This window comes from Salmo salar, chromosome ssa01 (genome assembly GCF_905237065.1).
Source record: "Salmo salar chromosome ssa01, Ssal_v3.1, whole genome shotgun sequence".
In the NCBI taxonomy this organism is placed as follows: domain Eukaryota; kingdom Metazoa; phylum Chordata; class Actinopteri; order Salmoniformes; family Salmonidae; genus Salmo; species Salmo salar.
This window is the reverse complement of record NC_059442.1, coordinates 36,885,764-36,911,447: the sequence shown is the minus strand read 5'-3', so window position 1 is coordinate 36,911,447 and position 25,684 is coordinate 36,885,764. Positions and strand designations below refer to the sequence as shown.

At 43.3% G+C, this 25,684-nt stretch overlaps 1 protein-coding gene across 4 annotated transcripts in view; it reads left to right on the top strand.

Moving 5' to 3' along the window:
• The window catches only part of LOC106601075 (disheveled-associated activator of morphogenesis 1), an 81,910-nt gene that overhangs the window by 5,296 nt on the left and 50,930 nt on the right, over window positions 1-25,684 (top strand). Inside the window, exon 1 of one of the 4 annotated variants that reach the window (XM_014192997.2) lies at window positions 16,493-16,836. The exons of 1 other annotated variant lie outside the window; for it this stretch is intronic. The gene's annotated coding sequence lies outside the window, so the exon portion shown is untranslated. Of the gene's footprint in view, window positions 1-16,492; window positions 17,111-25,684 lie in introns of those variants that run through there. 2 more of the 4 variants (XM_014192984.2, XM_014193005.2) reach the window with 2 other exon arrangements.

Sequence of the window (25,684 nt, the reverse complement as noted above, 5' to 3'; positions counted from 1 at the left end):
AGGTGAAATTGTCATTTCTCTTGCGTTCATTGCACGCAGAGTCAGGGTATATGCAACAGTGTGGGCCGCCTGGCTCGTTCCGAACTAATTTGCCAGAATTTTACGTAATTATGACATAACATTGAAGGTTGTGCAATGTAACAGGAATATTTAGACTTAGGGATGCCACCCGTTAGATAAAGTACGGAACAGTTCCGTATTTCACTGAAAGGAAAAACCTTTTGTTTTCGAGATGGTATTTTCCGGATTCGACCATATTAATGACCAAAGGCTCGTATTTCTGTGTGTTATTATGTTATAATAAAGTCTATGATTTGATAGAGCAGTCTGACTGAGTGGTGGTAGGCAGCAGCAGGCTCGTAAGCATTCATTCAAACAGCACTTTCGTGCGTTTTGCCAGCAGCTCTTCGCTGTGCTTCAAGCATTGCGCTGTTTATGACTTCAAGCCTATCAACTCCCAAGATTAGGCTGGTGTAACCGATGTGAAATGGCTAGCTAGTTAGCGGGTGCGCGCTAATAGCGTTTCAAACGTCACTCGCTCTGAGACTTGGAGTAGTTGTTCCCCTTGCTCTGCATGGGTAACGCTGATTCGAGGGTGGCTGTTGTCGATGTGTTCCTGGTTCGAGCCCAGGTAGGAGCGAGGAGAGGGACGGAAGCAATACTGTTACACTGGCAATACTAAAGTGCCTATAAGAACATCCAATAGTCAAAGGTATATGAAATACAAATCGTATAGAGAGAAATAGTCCTATAATTCCTATAATAACTACAAACTAAAACTTCTTACCTGGGAATATTGAAGACTCATGTTAAAATGGACCACTAGCATTCATATGTTCTCATGTTCTGAGCAAGGAACTTAAACGTTAGTTTTCTTACATGGCACATACTGCACTTTTACTTTCTTCTCCAACACTTTGTTTTTGCATTACTTAAACCAAATTGAACATGTTTCATTACTTATTTGAGGCTAAATTGATTTTACTGATGTTAAAATAAGTGTTCATTCAGTATTGTTGTAATTGTCATTATTACAAATAAATAAACAAAATCGTCCGATTAATCGGTATCGTTTTTTTGGGTCCTCCAATAATCGGTATCGGCGTTGAAAAATCATAATCGGTCGACCTCTAGTTTGTATTCTATATTCTTCCCTTGGGGTCAGAGTAGCAGTGAAGGACATACAGGCAATTCCACAGTAACAGAGTGATGCTGAGACTCTGATTTTTCACTTTAAAATACATGTTTGGTAGCAGAATGAGGGCACAAACCGTCATTCTGTTAACAAACTTTGGATCTGCACTGTTCAAGTAAATGTATTTTTTCAAAATTATCTGTGATTAGTTATGAAAAGTAGTTCTTGGTTTAACTTTGCAATCATTGGTTTTTGTTTGACATACATTTTTAAAGTGAGATTCTCAGCATCCCTCTTATCGTGGAAGTAAGCATTTCACTGTTAGTCCACACCTGTTGTTCACGAAGCATGTGACAAATAAAATTTGATTTTGATTAAAAAGGGGCCTAGAGGACGGTACAACTTGTTTACATGTATCAGTTTTGCCCCTCTAATCCTATCATCAGATGAGGCATTAAAAAAAATAAGACCAATGTTTGATGAACCGTCTTGTGTGCAATCCACCCCTAATTGCTGTGTGCAATGATGTAGAAGATAGGTAATGTCTTGGTTACCTCCATGCACTGACGTCCGTGATGTTAGACATGCATAGGCTTGAATGTTCTATCATACGCAAAATAGTCTACATGCTACCCGGAGGCCTCCGATCAAGCCCAAGTCATGCTAATGACAAGAACCCTAGTAGCTCAGTGATAACCTGTTCTCGTTCTGAAATATGACGGGCATTTTGTAGGGCTGACACAAATCACGTGCCTCAGTCAGCCTCACGATCACTGAGATTACTACAGTGCTGTTAATCACCCATTCCAGACCAGACCCCTCTGTGTGTGTGTGTGTGTGTTTTTGTGTCTGTGTGCGGCACTGGATTCTCAGCCTTTTTAATAAGTAACACCTCCCGATACTTAACACGCTGAGCACTGGGCAGAAGCCCAAGTCTCTTCCAGGCATCATCAGACCATTCCGTTTAGATGGGTTCTTGTCTGGCTGCCTATGCTGCGCCCCCAGGTTGACATTCCCCCTGGTTCACCAGCCCTGAATCGCAGGTTCCTACTACTGACCTCTCTGCATTCCCCTGTCTTGGGGACTGACTGGGGCTCTAATAGAGTATAGAACCCCACCCTCCCCCCTCTCTCTTGTGTGTGGGTGTGTGTGTATGCACATTTTGTGTGTGTGTCTATTTTGTTATCCAGCAGACAGCCACAAGGGGATTTGTTTAGCTCAATTAGTGAGAGATCTGGAATCGCTGACATGAAGTGTGGGAGTAGCAGAAGCCTTAAATTAAAACCAGTGAGGTCATACTGATAGCTCCTACAGTACAGTGTGTATGGTACTCTATCTCAACGTGAGGGAATGTCACAGCTATGCCAAGATGTGATACCAGAACTTCTTTCCACTCGAGTAACCGATACCGAGCGAGGAGGAGTTCTGTGAGAGATGTTTGTGTTCCTCTGTGATGTTCCCACCCCCCCTCGAATTCATCTAAAGCTCTGCTCACAGCAGAATCCCAGACTAAGTCATGCACAATGACACCATGACGTATGGGTAAAGAGTTATTAATACCATTAGTCATTAAAAACATATTAATATAACTTAATTGATGAATGAATGACTGACCTCAAGTCTACCTCTGTGGTGGCAGGTGCAGTCTGAGGAGAAGTACAGATGAGGTAGATGGGTGGTAGAGAAATGAGGTAGAGCATTCACCTCTAACTGGGCTAGGTCTAGTTGTTCATAACACTTGCCGGTCTTGATCTAACTCTATGGCAATTGGGAAAGCCTTTCAAAAGAGCAACATTGAAGCTCTTCCACTAAATGTGTGCAGGAGCTACCTCCAGAAATATATATAGCGTTTGGCACAGTTCTGGTTGACACTATTTTTCCTCCTAATTTAGTTATGATGTATTGTTTTTGGAATAGTTTTATTGCTATGTCAAAACATTGCTCAGGTGAGGTGAGGATAAATGAGGTAATTCACTCAGTGAAACCAAGCCAGTTGTTTTCCTTTCGGTGCTCGCTCAGCTTCCACCTTTGCCTGTGAACTGCTCTGGAGAATGATTTACCAGTGTACTCTATGTTCTGCTAGACTTTATTGTGTGTGTTTGTGTTTTGCCTTGTGTGTTCTAGACTTGCATATTTGCATGTGGTGGAGACAGACATAGCATAAGGCAGACATTGCATAAAGGTTGGTGGGTGGTAACACCCTTTGCACCACCCACATTAAAATTAGGCAGATAGAAGGAGCGTCAGCATGTGCGGTCGGTGCATCGGGCACCATTTAGTTTTCTGCGTAGGACTAGTATGAAGTGGATGGGACTATCCCAGAGGCCTCTGTAGCCCTGCCCTGCCTGTCTTGCCCCACCCATTGAGCCCAGCCCTCTGTCCGGTGAGGCTCAACGATGGTCCAGTGTAGCTGTTTGAACAACTTCCCATTCTCTGCTTGTGTGCTTCATTGGGGCTGGACAATGGTGTGTCCTGGTGTTATTCATTCTCAGGCAGAGGCGCAGCCAGCCAGTCTGTCTGTCATCCCACCCCACTTCCTCAGGGAGCCTCAGCACCCCCTAACTCTGGTCCTCTAGCCCAGCTCCCCCTAACTCTGGTCCTCTAGCCCAGCTCCCCCTAACTCTGGTCCTCTAGCCCAGCTCCCCCTAACTCTGGTCCTCTAGCCCAGCTCCCCCTAACTCTGGTCCTCTAGCCCAGCTCCCCCTAACTCTGGTCCTCTAGCCCAGCTCCCCTAACTCTGGTCCTCTAGCCCAGCTCCCCTAACTCTGGTCCTCTAGCCCAGCTCCCCCTAACTCTGGTCCTCTAGCCCAGCTCCCCCTAACTCTGGTCCTCTAGCCCAGCTCCCCCTAACTCTGGTCCTCTAGCCCAGCTCCCCCTAACTTAAACCCTCCAGAGGGCTGCCTCAGTGAACCCAGCTCCCCCCGCTGCTCCCCTTGGGGAGGTTGTCAGCACCCACACAGCATACACAAACGTACACCCCAAAGATGGAGAAGCTTTGCAGACTGTTTGATAGTACTTTACAGCCAACGGGCAGCTGGAAAGTGTGCCTAATGCATAAAAGGGGGTTTCGTCCATCTCTCTCTTTCTTAACTTATGTTAGTCTTTGAGTGGTTGTGACGAGCAAGCAGCTTTGAAATGTTTTCTGCTTTGAGGCTTGTGTGTATGCTTTGAATAATCTTCCGTATTTGGCGAGTGTGTTACAATACTATGCTTTGTTTGGCAATAGGGCAGAGAGATTGTGAACAGGCATTCATCTTAGAGGTACACATTACATCACCATACTCAGAGACAATGAGACCCTCACGTACAAACTAAGCCAGCTCCTACTCTTACCCCTAACTATGAAGTAACTAGTAAGCAGTGAAAAAGCTTAGTTGGGAAAGGAGTGAAACTATGAGCCAGAATGGTTTTCCACAGGGGTAGGCCTAAATGGATTGATGTCTCATTTGCGACATGCTAACAAAGAGCCCAGGTGGCATTCCACTGTGAATAAGCTTGAAGAACGTTTCTTGTTTGTTATCAACATTCCACCTCACTGACATTGTTGTTCCAAATGGCTCCATGAGTTGAAGCAATGTGCCTTGTCATGTTGCAGTGATACGTGATCGGTATGAATGATTGCTACAGTGTTGTTTCAGTAATGTGACATGCAAAGACGACCAAAAAAATAGCATTGATGTTCAAAGCTACCTGAAGGCTACCGGTTTGAATGAACAAATTCCCTGCCTTACTGCTCCTCACTCCATGGTTGCTGTTTTCATAGACAACTACAGCATTTGCTCGCCTATCAATGTTATTGTGAGTGGAGTGAGTGAGCAGTTTCTGATATAGTGTGTGAGTGATTGTACTCTAAATATTGATGGGTTTTCCAGATAAAGCAAACCAATGTGATTGTTTTTGTAATGTTCACAATAAGAATTGATTTCCCATGGCACATCAAATGGAACAAAGTATTTTTTTAACCGTCTAACCTTAGGCCTGTATGGGCTGCAGGTTCTTTGTAGTGCTTAAAAGGGCTCTTAATATTTTGTAAGATCTCCCAAATTGAAGATAGACCTCTTATCATTCAATATGGACATGCTGTGCTTTCTATACCTGTCTCAGCCTCTCTGTTCCCTGAATAAGATGATTTATAGGAAAGGTTTTCTGTAAAATTGGTACTTCTTGTATGTCTCCTTTGGCTTGATTTTAAACAGAAGGGGGGGCTGACCTTCCACCATAAAGCACAGGTCCTCCTCAAAGAAGATCATATCCTGCTGACTGAGGTCTGAGACATCCAGGCCTGGGTATCTTTCCAACATAAAACTTACTGTAGTTATAAATGTTAATATCCTGGATCGGTGAGGAGGATGTCCGGTAGCTCTGATCCTTTCAACAGATGGAAGGAGAATTGATGGCTACTGTCTGGTCTCTGAGTCAATCAGAAGAACTGTCCATGTTGGTCAGGCATATTTAAATCTTCAAAAGAAACTTGGACTTCCTGAGAATTTAATTTTTAACTACCTCAGGGAGGAAAAGCTCTGTCTGATCTGTCTAAAGTGTACCGGGTACTAGTCAGCCTCCGCCCAGTACCCTACCCTGAACTTTAGTCACTGTTACTAGCCAGCTACTACCCGGTACTCAACTCTGCACCTTAAAGACTGCTGCCCTATGTACATAGTAATTGAACACTGGTCACTTTCAAAATGTTTACATATGATGTTGGTAAAACAGTATGTAATGTATACATGTAGGCTCATCCTATATAACTACTGCCGTACACATTTTCTATTCATATACTGTTTATAATGTCTATACACACTATCATATAAATACAGTGCGTTTGGAAAGTATTCAGACCCCTTGACTTTTTCTAGATTTTGTTACGTTACAGCCTTATTCTAAAATTGTTTTTTTTTCTCCCAATCTAATCAATTTACGCACAATACCCCATAATGACGAACCTGCTGCTGAAAAACATCCCCGCAGCATTACGCTGCCACCACCATGCTTCACCGTAGGGATGGTGCCAGGTTTCCTCCAGATGTGACGCTTGGCATTCAGGCCATGGTCTAAGAGTCTTTAGGTGCCTTTTGGCAAACTCCAAGCGGCCTGTCATGTGCCTTTTACTGAGGAGTGGCTTCCATCTAGCCACTCTACCATAAAGGCCTTCTGGAAGTTTCTCCCATCTCCACAGAGGACCTATGGAGCTCTGTCACATTGACCATCGGGTTCTTGGTCACCTCCCTGACCAAGGCCCTTTTCCCCCGATTGCTCAGTTTGGCAAGGCGGCCAGCTCTAGGATGAGTCTTGGTGGTGCCAAACTTCTTCCATTTAAGAATGATGGAGACCACTGTGTTCTTGGGAACCTTCAATGCTGCAGAAATGTTTTGGTACCCTTCTGCAGATATGTGCCTCAGACATGCACTGTCAGCTGTGGGACCTTATATTGACAGGTGTGTGTGTGCCTTTCCAAATCATGTCCAATCAATTGCATTTACCACAGGTGGACTCTAAGTTGTAGAAACATCTCAAGGATGATCAATGGAAACAGGATGAACCTGAGCTCAATTTCGAGTCTCGTAGCAATGGGTCTGAATACTTACTTAAATAAGGTATTTAAATGTGTTATTTTTAATACATTTGCAGAAAATTTTAAACCTGTTTTTGCTTTGTCATCATGGGGTGTGTAGATTGATGAGGACACAATATAATTTAATCAATTTTAGAATAAGGCTGTAACATAACAAAAAGTGGAAAAAGTCAAGGGATCTATACGATTTGGTTTTGACCAGGGTTCAGACTCTGTTGGTGCTACCATACATCATGTGTTTGCACTTTGTATCCTCAATGACACTGGTTTCACCCTCAGTCTGTAGCTTGATTTACTTACAGTAAATAGGCTATATAAGGGAGCTTCTGAACAATAACAACATGGAGAGGTACAGAGGGAATCGTCAAGTTTGTCTCTTGCTGACTATCGCCAATCAGCTGAGAAATTGTGTGATCAGATGATCTATACATTCCTTTGAATGTTTGTATCCTGCGCACAAACAGGGACTGTGTCCCGATTTTCTACCCTTATTGTGCACTTGACCACTTCCCATTAAAAGGAAATGACTGATGTGAAGAAATGTGGTGGAAACTCCCTATAGCCCATGCTTACACCAATCAAATGCTATTTACTATAAATATGTGCGGAGGAGTGCGTAAGTGTACACAGCCCAGAGAGTTGGATGCAGGAAGGGTAAATATGTTTCTCACTGGGAACAGTGTTGTTTGGTTATTTAAGATACTGTACAATGCCTTCAGAATTATTCATACCCCTTGACTTTTTCCACATTTAGTTTTTATAGCCTGAATATATAAAATTGATAACATTTTGATTTTGTGTCACTGGCCTACACACAATATCCCATTAATGTCGAAGTGGAATTATGTTTTTAGAAATGTTTACAAATTAATACAAAATGAAAAGCTTAAACAAATAAGTATTCAACCTCTTTTGTTATGGCAAGCATAAATTAGTTCTGGAGTAAAAATGTGTTTAACAAGTGTCATAATATGTTGCATGTACTCACCTTTGTTTGCAATAGTAGTGTTTAACATGATTTAACATCACTGTACCCCACACATAAACTCAGCATATAAAGAAACGTCTCCTCACTGTCAACTGTGTTTATTTTCAGCAAACTTAACATGTGTAAATATTTGTATGAACATAACAAGCTTCAACAACTGAGACATAAAGTGAACAGTTCCACAGACATGTGACTAACAGAAATGGAATAATGTGTCCCTGAACAAAGGGGGGGTCAAAATCAAAAGTAACAGTCAGTAGCGGGTGCATTAAGCTGCATTAAGTACTGCAGTGCATCTCCTCCTCATGGACTGCACCAGATTTGCCAGTTCTTGCTGTGAGATGTTACCCCACTCTTCCACCAAGGCACCTGCACGTTCCCGGACATTTCTTGGGGGAATGGCCCTAGCCCTCACCCTCCGATCCAACAAGTCCCAGACGTGCTCAATGGGATTGAGATCCGGGCTCTTCGCTGGCCATGGCAGAACACTGACATTCCTGCCTTGCAGGAAATCACACACAGAACGAGTGGCATTGTCATGCTGGAGGGTAATGTCAGGATGAGCCTGCAGGAAGGGTACCACATGAGGGAGGAGGATGTCTTCCCTGTAACTCACAGCTTTGAGATTGCCTGCAATGACGACAAGTTCAGTCCGATGATGCTGTGACACACCGACCCAGACCATGATGGACCCTCCACCTCCAAATCGATCCCGCTCCAGAGTACAGGCCTCGGTGTAACGCTCATTTCTTCGACGATAAATGCGAATCCGACCATCACCCCTGGTCAGACAAAAACGCGACTCATCAGTGAAGAACACTTTTTGCCAGTCCTGTCTGGTCCAGTGACGGTGTGTTTGTGCCCATAGGCGACGTTGTTGCTGGTGACGTCTGGTGAGGACCTGTCTTACAACAGGCCTACAAGCCCTCAGTCCAGCCTCTCTCAGCCTATTGCGGACAGTCTGAGCACTGATGGAGGGATTGTGCGTTCCTGGTGTAACTCGGGCAGTTGTTGTTGCCACCCTGTACCTGTCCCGCAGGTGTGATATTCAGATGTACCGATCCTGTGCAGGTGTTGTTACACGTGGTTTGCCATTGTGAGGACGATCAGCTGTCCGATCAGCTGCAAAGATACAGGCGTCCTCCATAACTGAGTTGCTGGAGAGGAAGGAAACCGCTCAGGGATTTCACCATGAGGCCAATGGTGACTTTAAAACAGTCACCGAGTTTAATGGCTGTGATAAGAGAACTGAGGATGGGTCAACAACATTATAGTTACTCCAAAATACTACCTAAATAACAGAGTGAAAAGAAGGAAGCCTGTACAAGATAAAAAAATAGTCCAAAACGTGCGTCCTGTTTGCAATAAGGCGCTAAAGTAAAACTGCAGAAAATGTGGCAAAGAAATGTACTTTTTGTCCTGAATACGAAGCATTATGTTTGGGACAAATACAACACATCACTGAGTACCACTCTTCATATTTTCAAGCATGGTGGTGGTTGCATCATGTTATGGGTATGCTTGTCATAGGCAAGGACTAGGGAGTAAAAATGGAATAGAGCACAGGCAAAATCCTAGCGGAAAACCTGGTTCAGTCTGCTTTCCAACAGACACTAGGAGACAAATTCACCTTTCATCAGGACAATAACCAAAAACACAGGGCCAAATATACAGGCAATTTTAGTTTTAAGACTCTATGGCAAGACTTGAAAATGGCTGTCTAGCAATGATTAACAACCAACTTGACAGAGCGTGAAGAATTGTACAATGTATATCTAGTATTGTACAATCCAGGTGTGCAAAGCTCATAGATTTACATAGAAAAACTCACAGCTGTAATCGCTGCCAAAGGTGATTCTAAAATGTATTGACTCGGGTGTGAATACTTATGTAAATGAGTCATATTTCATTTCAATAAATTTGCAACAATTTCTAACAACATGTTTTCACTTTTCCATTATGGGGTGTCGTGTAGATGGGTGAGACAAAAAGTAGATTTAATACATTTTGAATTCAGGCTGTAACACAACAAAATGTGGAATAAGTCAAGGGATATGAATACTTTCTGAAGGCACTGTGTCTGACCGCTCACTTTAGCATGCTAATGAGGCAGCAGCCAACTGACCAAAGTGCCCTGCTGAGGACAGAGAAAGGGCACAGCCTGTCCCACAGCACGGCTGGGACCCAAACAAAAGCAGTGCCATGTGTTTCAGCCAACTGTAATTCTCACAGTGGGAGGGTTTTCATGTTCTGATGTTTCATGAAACTGTTGATGATTAGTGGTGATGTTTTCCACCATTTTAATTGATGTAGTCCTGTAACTAACCAAGCTCTATCCACCACAGCAGACGTTTGTCATCATGTTTGATACAGCTGAAAGTGTCTATGAGTGATTGTGACATTTAAGTGTTATTGAATGTGTCAGATCATGACTCGTAGTGAGATTTGTCTCCAGGGTGTGAAGGTACTCCAGAGTGGTATACTGTGAAGCAAGCTAGATCTACTCAGGATTTTATAAAGCTAGCCAGCTTCAATTAGCTTCACATTCCAGGTCAGGCTTCATCCGTACTACGATGGTGGATATTGCTCGTCCGCCTGCTGATAACTCTAGCAGGCTTGTAGCTGTGCGTGTATGTTGCACATGGCTAGTCGAACACCAAACTCTTATTTGAGACAATGCTGAAACATGAATCCAGTGCCACATTTTAGTTTGTGCCAAAATTTGAACCAAAGAAAAGTTATCTTGCAAATTCAGCAGTCTAAGGTGTGAAATAGGCTTTTAGATGTGCCGTGTTTATTTGATTATTTATCGTTAAATGCCGTCTTTTTAATTTAAAAAAATGTATTTGACTAGGCAAGTCTGCTAAGAACAAATTCATATTTACAATGTTGGCCTACACCGGCCAAACCTGGACGATGCTGGGGCAATTGTGCGCCGCCGAGTGGGACTCCCTATCACGGCCGGTTGTGATACAGCCTGGATTCGAAACAGGGTGTCTGTAGTGACGCCTCAAGTACTGAGATGCAGTGCCTTAGACCGCTGCTCCACTCGGGAGTGCTTATCAATGCAAAAACACTTTTTCCTACTTCTATCCCTACTTCTTCTGTGGAACAGCTTGTTGCGTTGTGGCCATAGACCTAATCAATAGAGAGGTTTTGTAACCTCTAACCCTGGCAAGTTGACTGTTAAACTCATGGGTACACTAGCAATGGCTGCCAGTCTCAACTTGAATGGGAGCTGCCATCTATGGATTATACACTGAGTGTACAAAACATTAGGATCACCTTCCTAATATTAAGTTTTGCCCTCCGAACAACCTCAGTTCGTCAAGGTATGGACTCTGCAAGGTGTCAAGCTTTCCTCAGGGATGCTGGCCCATGTTGACTCCAATGCTTCCCACAGTCAAGTTGGCTGGATGTCCATTGGGTGTTGCACCATTCTTGACACACACGGGAAACTGTTGAGCGGTAAAAACCCAGCAGCATTGCAGTTCTTGACACACTCAAACCAGTGCGCCTGGCATCTACTCCCATACCAAGTTCAAAGGCATTTAAATCTTTTGTCTTGCCTATTCACCCTCTGAATGGCACACATACACAATCTATGTCTCAAGGCTTAAAAATCCTTCTTTAACCTGTCTCCTCCCCTTCATCTACACTGATTTGAAGTGGATAAGTGACATAAATAATAATAGCTTTCACCTGGTCACTGTCATGGAAAGAGTTCATAATGCTTTGTACACTCAGTTGGTTGGTTGCAGCTGTCAGTTTGCAAATTTCAAAATACAATCGCGTGATAAACTTAGTTTGGAAAGCAAATGCTGTGATTGATATTTTAACATAAAAGAAATTAAAAAACATTTTCACAGAACTTTGATATAATATTTAATCAGTCCTCAAATTTAAGGGGATTATGATGCAATCTTTGCGAGTGGGAGGGTATCCGATTTCATTGGTCCTCAACTTGTGGCTCAGACACATCATTCAGGATAAATGGAGTTAGCCCTGAGTTAGTCTGCCCCGGAGCAGGTCATTGCCATAAAATGTACCTAGCTAAACGGTGAGCAACTTTCGTGGTAACGGTTATCCCAAGTTGAAATCCGAGTTGACAAAAGTTGCCTTGCTAACTCCTCAAACTTGATTTGTAGTATAGGGCTCATGCAGGGTTACGGAGGTGAATGTGGCACACCTTCGATGGATTAGCCTATTCTGTCCAGGCACGCCGAGAGGGGAAAAACAAGACCCTCCCTTCATGGAATTGTTTGCAAAAACACAGCTTAGGTGGTTCCAAAACACTGTTGGAATGTCTGGGAGCATGCATAAAAACCACACTTGATATTATATTTGAGATTGTCCTATTTCCCAGGCTTTTCAATCACTGTCATAAAAAATGGCTTGAATATCCCATATCACATTGAAAGGCTGTATATCTGTAATCGGAGGAGTGTTTTTTGCAGACAGGTGATATGACTGTGCGCGTTTGTCCATCAATGGCATTCGTCTACAGTCTCCACAGACATACTGTACACTGACAGTGTGTCAGTTAGTCCCAGAGAGGGAATGTATCAAGCACGGTTTGTTTCGTAACATGGCCATCATCACTGTTGTAATTTACTAGGATCCTGGCAGGCAGCAGGCTGGGTGAATGAGACTGAGGGAGAGCTGTCCTTAGCTGTCTGGCCTCACAGGGGAATGTGAGTCTGTCTGACCACTGACCAGTTTGTATCAGCCAGCCACTGAGCCTCTGCAGAATGGGCAGGCAGCCTGAGATAGCCAGACCAGCCCAGGGTGGTGACTGCTGGCAAACACTGGTTCCCTCTCTGAGGCAGTCAAGCCCTGCTCTGTGTCTCTCTATGACATGGACATAGTCCTTTTTCTAGAGGAGAGGGGCTTTGCTGAATCTATAGAATAGCTCATGGTTCATAGATTGCTGACAAATGGCTCCAGTGCCTTTTGATATCATGGGCTACTTTTCAATGTAATTACCTTTTTGTATGTCCATATTCTAGTGTAGGCTAGACCACCAGTTATAAGAGAATGTTGCAAAAGTATACCTTGGTGTGTGGCATCAGAAAATCATACGCTTTTTTTTGGATGTTCATTATTAAACAGGAAGCCCCTCTTTTTGTGTGTGACCACCAATAAAGGCTTCATTGCACGGTATGCGCAAACGAGGTTGCTCTCTGGTGGCCTAGTTAGTTGTCAATTATACCATGTATGTGTTGTGATCCAATTATGCTGTATTTTTCAACAGCCTAATGAATGTGACTTTGTACATCTAGAGGGCTTTGCAGAGAGAGAAAGAGAAGCATCTAGAGCCTTATCCATTTGCTCATTAAAGAATATTCTGGTAGCAGGAGAAATCCTTTTTTATTCCTTTACTTGGCAACTATCTGAGAAAATAAACATGAGAGTGAATGCTGCTGTGTATTATCTGGGCAAAGGTCAGTTATCCACAGAAACACTAGCATGCTGTTTACAGACTGGAGTGGATGGAGACTACTGTACATGCCAAATAGCACCATATTCCCTATTTGGTGCGCTACTTTTGACCAGGGCCCATAGGGCTTTAGTCAAAAGTAGTGCACTATATAGGGTGCCATTTGGGACAAACACAAAGTTACTTACTAGGGCCGGGTTGATACCAGTGTCGCGATACTCGGTAGGAAACAAAACACGAAGCGAATTTAACTTATTTAGGCAAACAGTCCTAATGTTGGAAAGAAACATCATTATGTTGTCATCCAGAGTCACATTTATTTATTTTCCGAGTTATAGCACCCCCTATTTTATGTAAAGCAGGTTTTTAAAGGACCAATGATTTTGATCTGCTTCGTGTAAATTTTTTGGGGAGAAATAGCCCAATACTGGTGTCCCCCGACTCGCTGAGTAGCCCCACGACTTACTGTAGCGCACTGAGTAGCCCCCTACTTACTGAGTATCCCCCAACTTACTGAGTATCCCCCAACTTACTGAGTAGCCCCTTACTTACTGTAGCCCACTGAGTAGCCCCCTTACTTACGGAGTAGCCCCCTACTTACTGAGTAGCCCCCTACTTACTGAGTAGCCCCCTACTTACTGAGTAGCCCACTACTTACTGAGTAGCCCACTACTTACTGTAGCCCACTGAGTAGCCCCCTTACTTACGGAGTATCCCCCTTACTTATGGAGTAGCCCCCTTACTTATGGAGTAGCCCCCTTACTTATGGAGTAGCCCCCTTACTTACGGAGTAGCCCCCTTACTTATGGAGTAGCCCCCTTACTTATGGAGTAGCCCCCTACAGTACTTACTGAGTAGACCCACTGAGTAGCCCACTACAGTACTTACTGAGTCGACCCCTACAGCACTTACTGAGTAGACCCCTACTTACTGAGTAGCCCCCTACAGGACTTACTGAGTAGCCCCCTACAGGACTTACTGAGTAGCCCCCTACAGGACTTACTGAGTAGACCCCTACAGTACTTACTGAGTAGACCCCTACTTACTGAGTAGCCCCCTACAGGACTTACTGAGTAGCCCCCTACAGGACTTACTGAGTAGACCCCTATTTATTGAGTAGACCCCTACACTACTTACTGAGTAGACCCACTACTTACTGAGTAGACCCACTACTTACTGAGTAGGCCACTACTTACTGTAGCCCACTGAGGAGCCCCCCTACTTACTGAGGAGCCCCATTACTTACTGAGGAGCTCCATTACTTACTGAGGATCCCCCTACTTACTGAGGAGCCCCATTACTTACTGAGGAGCCCCATTACTTACTGAGGAGCTCCATTACTTACTGAGGATCCAACCTACTTACTGAGGAGCCCCATTACTTACTGAGGAGCTCCATTACTTACTGAGGAGCCCCATTACTTACTGAGGAGCTCCATTACTTACTGAGGAGCCCCATTACTTACTGAGGAGCTCCATTACTTACTGAGGAGCCCCCCTACTTACTGAGGAGCCCCCCTACTTACCGAGGAGCCCCATTACTCACTGAGGAGCCCCAATACTTACTGAGGAGCCCCATTACTTACTGAGGAGCCCCATTACTTACTGAGGAGCCCCATTACTTACTGAGGAGCTCCATTACTTACTGAGGAGACCCATTACTTACCTTGTAGTCAGTATAGTGGAGTGCTCTAAATGTACATTGATATGAGTCAAATGGGTGAGGTACACCCATCTAGAATGATCCCAAAGGTGCTAGGTCTCAAACAAAGCAACTGTCACTTTGCAAACATTTAAAATATTGTCATTTTTCTGATTTTATTTATTTTTATGTTGACATCCATCAGATGCAGTGTTTCTTGACAGAGAAGAAACATCAACAACCATTCAGAACTTCCCTCACCATACAACATTAATCTCTATATAATGTTGGTGTATAATTACAGGGTTAGATCAGATAATGTTAATACTGCCAATCGAGGAAAGAATTACAGCCATGGATGGAAAGAAACTCTGTCTGTGTACGAACTTTGAAATGATTCAATTGAATAAATGGTAATGGCTATGATTAGCCCAAAGTGATTAACCACTTGAATCACAATCTAAGTCAAAACATCACTGGTGGTGGTTGGTTGGAAATGTAGTCTTAAAGCCACCTAATAGAAAGGATTACCTCAGAAGCAGATGTGTGTGTGTGTGTGTGTGTGTGTGTGTGTGTGTGTGTGTGTGTGTGTGTGTGTGTGTGTGTGTGTGTGTGTGTGTGTGTGTGTGTGTGTGTGTGTGTGTGTGTGTGTGTGTGTGTGTGTGTCAGACAGACTGGACGGGATGGTAATGTGATCTGTTCTTGGAGAGGAAAGCCCTCATCACTGCCTTGATGGGTAAGTATTCTGGGAAAATTATAGGACATGAACTCTGCCTCTCTCTGTCTGGTGGATGGAAGGCAGGACGACAGCCATTGTAGCGCAATGTACAGTATGTTATGTACAGTAGGCCTAGTCTGTGAAATGATTAATTGTTGGTGATAGTATTGTAGCTCAATATACTTTAGTCTGTAAAATGATTAATTGTCCATGATAGATATACGTTATGGTGTGTGATTTCAACCTCTTACAAAATAGTTCCTGCTTACTGAAACCCAATCTGAACAGATGGCTGATCCATGTCACTAAGGGTATTGATCTTTCTCTCAGCAGAGTCAATAGAGCAGGAAATGGTTCAGACTCACAACACAACTGCCCTTGATTGTGGTTATAATACTGAATGCACTGCATGAACTATCATCAGCTGTCTATTTTGAACTGGCTGCTGTAAATATCCACATTCCTTCCCATTGTCTCATTTTAAAAGCCTAGTAGAAGTGTGTTATGTCAGTGAGGGCGTCCTTTTCTGTGATGGTCGTCAGTGGCACATGAATAAAAATAATCTTGAAACTATTGGGATAAAAGCTTTATATTATCAGTGCACATCTGCTACCTTAATGTTATCCTCTCCAGCTGTTGTCCTAAGCTTAGGTTTGTAAACTCTCTTCATGAAACTGGGCTGTGCATGATGAAAACAATGAATTGACGCAGAGGAACACACTCAGAAGCCTGTGGGAACATTGCATTTGGAGCTATCAGCTATCCTATATCACACAGACATGCAAACATGCTCACACACACACACAACCTCTCTAAGATATCTCTCCCGTGATCCAACATTCACACTCACTCGGAACTCCACTTGGAACAGAAAGAAAGCTGAGAGCAGTGGGAGGAGCCCAGCTCTGATTCTCTCCAATAGAAATACGGCTGGTCACTGGGGGGTGTGGCAGGCCCGGGGAGGAGGGCTGGCTGACAGAAGCGGCAGCAGGAGCCAACATCTGTGTGTTTGTGTGTCTCTGTCCGTAGCCTCAGACCAGTCTGGACTGGCTGCCTCTGTGCTCTGTGTAGCCAGTTCGACAGATTGTTTCACTGTGGAGACTTTACGGGATTGGAGTGAGACTTTTCTTGGATAGATTGATAGCTCCCAGTGAGACAGTTCTGCGTGATGGATAGTTTGTGACTGATCGGGAGATCTTTTGGGAGCACACAAGGGTCCTGTAGCCTACAGTACGAGGCTATCTATCAGCAGGGAGAGGAGTTGGCTCGACTCTACAGCTACGTGACCACGCTTCACTGACTCAACCCATGGATGGCAAAATGCTATGTCCAAGCTGAAGAGGTCTGTGTCTTTTCTGGTAGCTCTTCTGGATGAGGCTGGAGCTGGATGCGTTTCTCTCCTGTTCTGTGATGGTGTGGTCTCACTGCTGGAGATGTAGGAAGCCCTATATTCAGTGCCTTTCACACTTTCTGGTCTCTACTATCTCTGTCTGCCTGCCTGTATAGAGCAGAGCAGGCCTCGCTCTGTACTGTGGAGCTTGCTTAACTGCCTGGGCTGGACATTATAACATGGATGTTTAATCATATAAGTGGATCTATTGCTGTTGTGTAAAAAGGTAAGATTGTTAACATCTTTCGAATTGAAAGAGAAACAAAACTCTCCTGGTTGTATCTTATTCTAAGCCAAACAACAAGGTAACAACAACCACTAGTAGCATAGTAATGGATCATAGTAATGTTTCATTATGGACAGTTAGGGAAGTATGAGTAGTAGGCTACAGGCACAGTGGAATTTTACTCCCTCTGTATTTAGGCAGGTTTGTGCTCAGAATGTGTGTGTCGTGTGACTCAATGGAAACAACACTCCGTCTGTCTCCATGAGGTGTAAACTGTGAACCCTGAACAGAAAAACTATTATGAATGGAATGAGACTCGTATACATGATTTCCCAGGGTGTGCTAACAAATGCACACACACACACAGCTTGCATGTCAGGTTGTTTATCATAAGTTCACCACTGCACTGTTGATTATTACTGTTTTTAGGACGTCTGGGTGTCATTGTGGTTTTCTAGTCGTTTTTAGCAGTGTTATGTTTGTGACTGGAACTCTGGTCTGGCAATTGCCATGACTTTGTGTGTTTTAAATAGAAGGTGGAGTTTTTCATAACAGCAAAGTGAGTACTAGGGCTAGGCTTTGAGAAAGGTAAGACATGTCAAGTCAATGGGGCCAGGAACTTTGGCCTTGTTCTGGCCTGACTGTTCTGAGTTTAGTAGTTGGCATATCACTACTTTCCAATGAAGAGGGAGGGCAAGGGGCAGTTGGCTGTGTCATGATTGAATATATCCTCCTTAGTTGCTTAATAACACATCCGTTTCCATGTGGATAGATGGATGAATGGATGTCGTTAGACGCTTAGCCCCTGTATGATTACTCAGGAAGCAGCTCCGGTCGGTGCTGTCCCCCCCCTCCCACATACACAGGCCAGAGACTCCCACCCATCTCTGATTGGCAGCTGGGGGCCCCATGCATCCGAAGCTTAGCCTGGAAAAACTCATTACTCACACTGGTCCCTGTTCAATCCCAGCGACTCATCCTGCTGGATTAGCACATGTAATACAGGGCACTGAATCGGAAACAGCCCTGGCAACAAGGGAAGAGGGTGGGGGTTATCCAAGGTCCTGTGGAAGAGGATGAGCTCAGAAAATCGAATGAAATCAAATATTATTCATCACATACTTCGTAAACAACAAATGTACACTAACAGTGAAATGCTTACTTACGGGCCCTTCCCAACAATGCAGAGAGAAAGAAAATAGAGAAATAATAGAAACGTAATAATAAATACACAATGAGTAACGACAGCTTAGCTATTTACAGTTGAAGTCGGAAGTTTACATACACCTTAGCCAAATACATTTAAACTCCGTTTTTCACAATTCCTGACATTTAATCTTAGTAAAATTCACTGTCTTAGGTCAGTTAGGATCACCACTTTTATTTTAAGAATGTGAAATGTCAGAATAATAGTAGATAGAATTATTTATTTCAGCTTTTATTTCTTTCATCATATTCCCAGTGGGTCAGAAGTTTACATACACTCAATTAGTATTTCATAGCATTGCCTTTAAATTGTTTAACTTGGGTCAAACGTTTCGCGTAGCCTTCCACAAGCTTCCCACAATAAGTTGGGTGAATTTTGGCCCATTCCTCCTGACAGAGCTGGTGTACCTGAGTCAGGTTTGTAGGCCTCCTTGCTCGCACACGCTTTTCCAGCTCTGCCCACACATTTTCTCTAGGATTGAGGTCAGGGCTTTGTGATGGCCACTCCAATACCTTGACTTTGTTGTCCTTAAGCCAGTTTGCCACAACTTTGGAAGTATGCTTGGGGTCATTGTCCATTTGGAAGACCCATTTGCGACCAAGCTTTAACTTCCTGACTGATGTCTTGAGATGTTGCTTCAATATAGCCACATAATATTCCTACCTCATGATGCCATCTATTTTGTGAAGTGCACCAGTCCCTCCTGGAGCAAAGCACCCCCACAACATGATGCTGCCACCCCCGTGCTTCATGTTTGGGATGGTGTTTTTCGGCTTGCAAGCCTCCCCCTTTTTCCTCCGAACATAACGATGGTCATTATGGCAAACAGTTCTATTTTTGTTTCATCAGACCAGAGGACATTTCTCCAAAAAGTATGATCTTTGTACCCATGTGCAGTTGCAAACTGTAGTCTGGCTTTTTTATGGCGGTTTTGGAGCAGTGGCTTCTTCCTTGCTGAGCGGCCTTTCAGGTTACGTCAATATAGGACTCGTTTTACTGTGGATATAGATACTTATGTACCTGTTTCCTCCAGCATCTTCACAAGGCACTTTGCTGTTGTTCTAGGATTGATTTGCACTTGTCGCACCAAAGTACCTTCATCTCTAGGAGACAGAACGCGTCTTCTTCCTGAGCGGTATTGCCACTGCGTGGTCCCATGGTGTTTATACTTGCGTACTATTGCTTGTACAGATGAGTGGTACCTTCAGGCGTTTGGAAATTGCTACCAAGGATGAACCAGACTTGTGGAGGTAAAAAAAAAATTCTGAGGTCTTGGCTAATTTCTTTGTATTTTCCCATGATGTCAAACAGAGGCACTGAGTTTGAAGTTAGGCCTTGAAATACATTGTCATAGTCTAGGTGATGTGGGTAAGGCGGAGTCAGGCGCAGGACACAGAGATCAGTACTAATAGTAACTTTACTCAAAATCAATCTTCCAACAAGGAGAAAGAATATCCAGAATCACATAAACGAGACAACTGACAACAATAAACACGCACAAAACCATGATGGCTCCAGAGGGTTAAATAGGGAAATAATTAAAACGTAATGGGAACCAGGTGTGAACAATACAGACAAAACAAATGGAAAAATAAATGTAGATCGGTGGAGGCTAGAAAGCCGGTGACGTCGACCGCACAAGGAGAGGCACCAACTTCGGCGGAAGTCGTGACATACATCCACAGGTACACCTCCAATTGACTCAAATGATGTCAATTAGCCTATCCGAAGCTTCTAAAGCCATGACATAATTTTCTGGAATTTTCCAAGCTGTTTAAAGGCACAGTCAACTTAGTGTATGTAAACTTCTGACCCACTGGAATTGTGATACAGTGAAATAATCTGTCTGTAAACAATTGTTGGAAAAATTACTTGTGTCATGCACAAAGTAGATGTTCTAACCGACTTGCCAAAACTATAGTTTGTTTACAAGAAATTTGTGGAGTGGTTGAAAAACGAGTTTTAATGACTCCAGCATAAGTGTATGTAAACTTCCGACTTCAACTGTATCTATTGCAGTGGCATTCTGTATAACATTGGGAGTTAGCTAGGATATTTCTGAACAAGAGGGAGGGATCAGGTAGGGTGTGTGTGTGTGTGTGTGTGTGTGTGTGTGTGTGTGTGTGTGTGTGTGTAACTGTAGGGACCAGGAACTCTCTGCCTTATTGGTTATTTAATGAGGGATGGAGGAGGGTTGGAGGCATCCCCCTAGGGGCTTAAACTATGACCCCTTTAGCATTGCCCAGGGGAAATAAGGGGAGATTGGCCTGTCGGCACCCTGCTAATATTGATATCAGCAACTCTCTAGACCCGGAGTGCGCCACTCTGCAGTCTGAGTGATATGATCCCAATTGCATTCTGTCAGGAGAGCCCCAAAACACCCCGACCAAAATCAATTCCAAATGGCCCTGACTCCAACCAAAATGTAACACACATGTCACAAGTCATATAGCCTAGCTAGTATGTCCGCGTCCCAAATGGTACTCTTTTCGCTATGGGCCCTGATCAAAAGTAGTATACTGCATAGGGAATAGGGTAAAATTTGGGATGCAGCCCTGGTTTGTTTTCATATCCTGTGAATGGGAAATTGCCCCTTACCTCAGATACAGACACACACGCGTCTCTATTTCTGTCCTTGTTTCTTTTCCTCACCCAGTGGTTCCAATGCTGGTGTCCAGATCATCTCCATTATAATGGGATCTGACAATCAGATGAGCTAGTTTTCCGTCCATGCAGTGAGTGAATGTGTCACATGGTAAAATGTGCGTGTTTTATAAATCTAGTATCTACTGTTGCGCCGAACTACGAGTACTAGGTAGACACACTTTGCTTCCATTTGATTACATATTGATGCCGGTTAAATCGTTTAGTGGATTCGCTGGGTTCATTAAGTAAAAACCCATCCCATGGTGTGACTGACTAACCGCCATTGAACTGTACTGGACAGCCTGACTCTCTCTTATGTGAAGCCTAAAAGTTTGTCCTGGGTTTTGCAATGCTGCTGGATCATTGATTCCACTTAAACATTCTGGTTTCTAAGGGGAGGGCTGTGCTGCGCTTAATGTTCTTACAGTACCCAGCTTATCATTCGATTCATGTTGTTGATGTTGACATGGAATCAGAGGGGTCTGAGCTTCAGATCTCCTCTCTCAGATGACAAGAATAAGACAGACAGGAGTTTGGTTTTGGATAGGATTGATTAGATTTACTGGAAATGTAAATCATTTATATGTATGAATCACTATCAGTCAGAGCACCTCCATCTCAACATAGATGAAGTGTGTAGGTGATGATAGCTAAGCACATCTTACATTTCTCCACCGAGTCAGGGCCAAAAAGACTGATGAAATGAAGTAAAGCCCACACACATTGTGTTTTATTCTCATCCGTTGGTATGGGCTTCTAGCAGTGAAGTTCCTATGGTTGGATAGAGTTCAGTACATCATTGGGCAGGGAGTGGGAGCTTGGCTCTGGTTTGCCTGTCATTAGCAGACAGAGACAGGCATGTGACGGGGAAGCCCCAAGAGATAGGTTGCTCTCTGTATGGGTTAGCCCAGCCTAGTGAGCCTTTACTGTTAGCACGTTGCTTCACATATTTTGCATCCCAAATGGCACCCTTTTCCTTGTCTAGTGCACTACTTTTGAACAGGGCCCATAGGTCAAATCAAATGTTATTGGTAGCATACACATACTTAGCAGAAGTTATTGCGGGTGTAGCGAAATGCTTGTGTTCCTAGCTCTAACAGTGCAGTAGTATCTAACAATTCACAACAATAGACACAAATCTAAAGTGAAATAAGAAATTAATAAATATTAGGACGAAGGTAGGAAGTTAGTGCACTATGTAGAGAATATGGTGCCATTTGGGATGCAAACACTGGAACATGTTCACAGTAGTATAATGGGATTCCTGTCTGTGCTATGATCTCACCAGTTTAAGTGTATTTTTTTTTAAATGGTTGGTTGATTTTCCTCTTCCAGTTTTATATTTAGGTCATAAGTTAGATTGCATTCTAAATGGCACCCTATTCCCTATGTAGTGCACTACTTTTGACCAGGTCCTATAGGGTGCCATTTGGGACAGAACCATAGATCAGTATTTGACTTGGCGACGTCGAGGGAAATAATAAACACACTGGCTGAGATAGATTAGGGCTTGTTTCTACATTCCACATCATCATAATAAAGATACATCTACATGATTGCATTACATTGTCTGGCTGTCATAACTTCAGGTCTTTGGCATCTCAACTTGGACTTCCTGTGCAAGGCAGAGGGGAGAACACGGGAGGAACTCATGTCTTGCTATCTGTAGAACACGCTGAACAACTCAGCATTTTTCAGATGGTTGTGCACTTGTTGATGATTCCGAGAAAAGGAGTAGACCGTATGATGCATGTTTACTCCTTGTCATTATTCGTCAGCCAAAGAAGCTTGTTTTGCTCTTTGTATATTAATCATACTGAAAGGGTTGAGGTTGTAACCTCTTCTATGTGGCATTTAAGTTGTTGAAACTGATTGTTCTATAGAAGGGGTGTCAAACTCATTCCATGGAGGGCCTAGTGTCTGCAGGTTTTAGTTTTTTCTTTTCAATTAAACACTAGACAACCAGGTGTGGGAAGTTCCCCACTAATTAGGGCCCTTAATTCATCAATCAAGTATGAGGGAGGAGCGAAAACCCGCAGACACTCGGTCCTCCGTGGAATGAGTTTGACACCTGTGTTCTATAGCTTTGTTTACCTATAGGACATAAATGTTACTGAGGCAGAACATTGTTATTGTATTATTGTCCTGAGTCTGACAGCCCTGAAATATCATAAGATATGGCCATGAGTTTCGAAGACACCCTTAATGAACAGATATTCTTACTGGATACAGTGTGTGCCTGGCTGTACAGTATATGTTGGTTTGGTCCAGCGGGTCAATAAGCAGCAGCAGGATGTGTAACATCTGGTTTACAGTCAGTCTCTAATGACTAGATTAGAACTACATCATCTCTGACTGACTGCTGGGCTGCTGAGCAATACACTTCAAAGTTACTTTATTTCCTTTTACCCTTTCTCTTGTCTGCAGTCCTCCTATGCTGCTGCTCATAGTGCAGTGAGTTTGTATTAGAGTGGTTATCAAGGCCAGTTGCCCAATCCCAGATTAAGCCTATTCCTGGACTAAACTGCTTGGTCAATGGCGAATCAATCAACTCCCTTGAAAGTGCTTGTTAGAGCAGGAATAAACTTCATCTGGGTCCAGGAAACCAGGCCCAGCTATAAACATAACATAATCAGATATAGGAGCAGAGGAGTGTCTGTAAGTGTCTGCTTTTATCAGAAGCCCTAACTCAGAGCAATGGCAGAGAGAGCAAGTGAGTCATTTTATAGTGTTGTGTGTACAGCAATCAGAAGTTTGACGTGGCTGAGCACTGGAGAGAATATCAAACTCTCCTGCCTGTCAGGAGACTGATAAAGATCACGAACATCCTGCGATTGTTCAGGACTTTTAATTGCCAGATGTTCTCAGATGTGTGTGTCTTTGGAAAAACATTTTTTAATGTTTTTTGTAGAGGGATTACAGAGCAACTCATGGCCCTGTACCCAATATGACATCTGTACCCAATATGTGTAAACAGCTCTAGCTACGAAGAATCCAATAATTACTTCTTGAACACGTTGAGCGTATCTGGTTTTGCTTTAAGGGCAACAATCAGCCTGGTATGTTGTCTAAGTACACTTTGGGATCTCGAGATCACTTCATTTGATTCTGCACATTGTGAGTTGTATTTGTTCAAACATTGTTTTAGGGTTTGCCTCAATCCAATGCTACGCAGTTATAGCCTAGTAATACTCGTTGTTATTGGCATTGTTAGTTAGATGTCTGTCATAGGAATCAGCAATACCAGTCAAACTGCAAGACACAATTCCACTTCAACTCAGTCAATTTCCTTTAATTGTTTGAATTTCAATGGAATTGATCCCAACCCTAATTTGAATGACTCTGTCAGCTCAGTCGCTGTGTGTTTTTCAGCTGGTACAGCTTAATCAGAAGGTCTGTTACAGTAGGAACATGTGTGAATGAGCGAGTCTATGAGAATCAACCAGTGGCACTGCACACATCCTGTTTTCTCCTGCTGACTCACCTTGGTACAACAATCAGAACAGATGTGGCTTCCGAAGCTCAGTGTCTCGGAGGGAGGCACGTTGGTGTATCACCATATTTGTGTTGTGACGTGGGGATTATGATTTCCTGGATGTGTAATGTATGGGACTGTCTGTGTTGGTGTGGAGGATCATGAGTAAATTGAATTAATGTATAGCTCAGACATGCAAACATGCAGGCTATACCCCCCACTCATGATAATCTCCCAGAATGCTCTCTGATTGCCTCTTTTGGATGTACAGTATACTCCCTTTGTCATATATCATGGCTAAACAGGAAATAGGATAAGAATGAGACTGCTAATAAAAGTAACTGCATCAGTTAGTATTGCTATCAGCATCCTGACTATTACAAGCTGCTCTTTGAAATGGAAGATATTAAAAATCCCCATCCCTCAAAGTTTTCCAGTCGGACTCTTTGTGCTTAGTCTTTAATAAAAGCAAGGAAAAAAGAAAGAAATATGAAAGAGAAAGGAGAGGAAAAACTCAGTGTCTATTGATGGCTGTGCTTCAAAGAGTATCGCTTCCCTGAAGCTGTCCTGTGTGTGTGCGTGCGTGTGTGTGTCTTTCCTGACGCTGACCTGGGTAAGAGGTGGGAATGGTTTCTCCAAAGGGCTCTGATCCAGGTCTTACTACAGCTCTTATGCAGTACCTGCCCTCCTTTTGGTTCCCTCTTTAGTTCCCTGTAACAGAACATCTCCCTTTCTAAAGATGGATCATGTAAAGTTCACAAGGACATCATCTGCTGTTGTAGGAACCGACAGATTCACTGGAGTCCAGTACATGTGGAAAACACTCAGTTTGCGTCCCACATGTCATCCTACTCCCTATACACTAGGGGCCCTGGTAAAAAAAAGTAGTGCAGTAAAAAGGGTGCCATTTGGGACGCACACTCTGTGCTGATGATGGTAGTCCATTCAGGAAGGACAAGGTTGCACATAAATAAACAGACCGCTTCATGTGTTTTTAAAATGACTGCCGGGGAGGGAGACTTATTTTAATTTGATTTCCTGGAGAAACATCTTGGTTTTATGTTATGTTTAGGTTAGGCATCTCTAAATGATGTGTGTTTGTTTTATACTTTGTCGGCCATTGTCTTTATTGCCATATAATGTTCAAACCATCTATCTGCCTTTTGTACGCTGTTGATTCAGTGATGAAACAATTAAATTAGGAAATATTATACATATCATATCTTACAATATCCTACACTAGTAA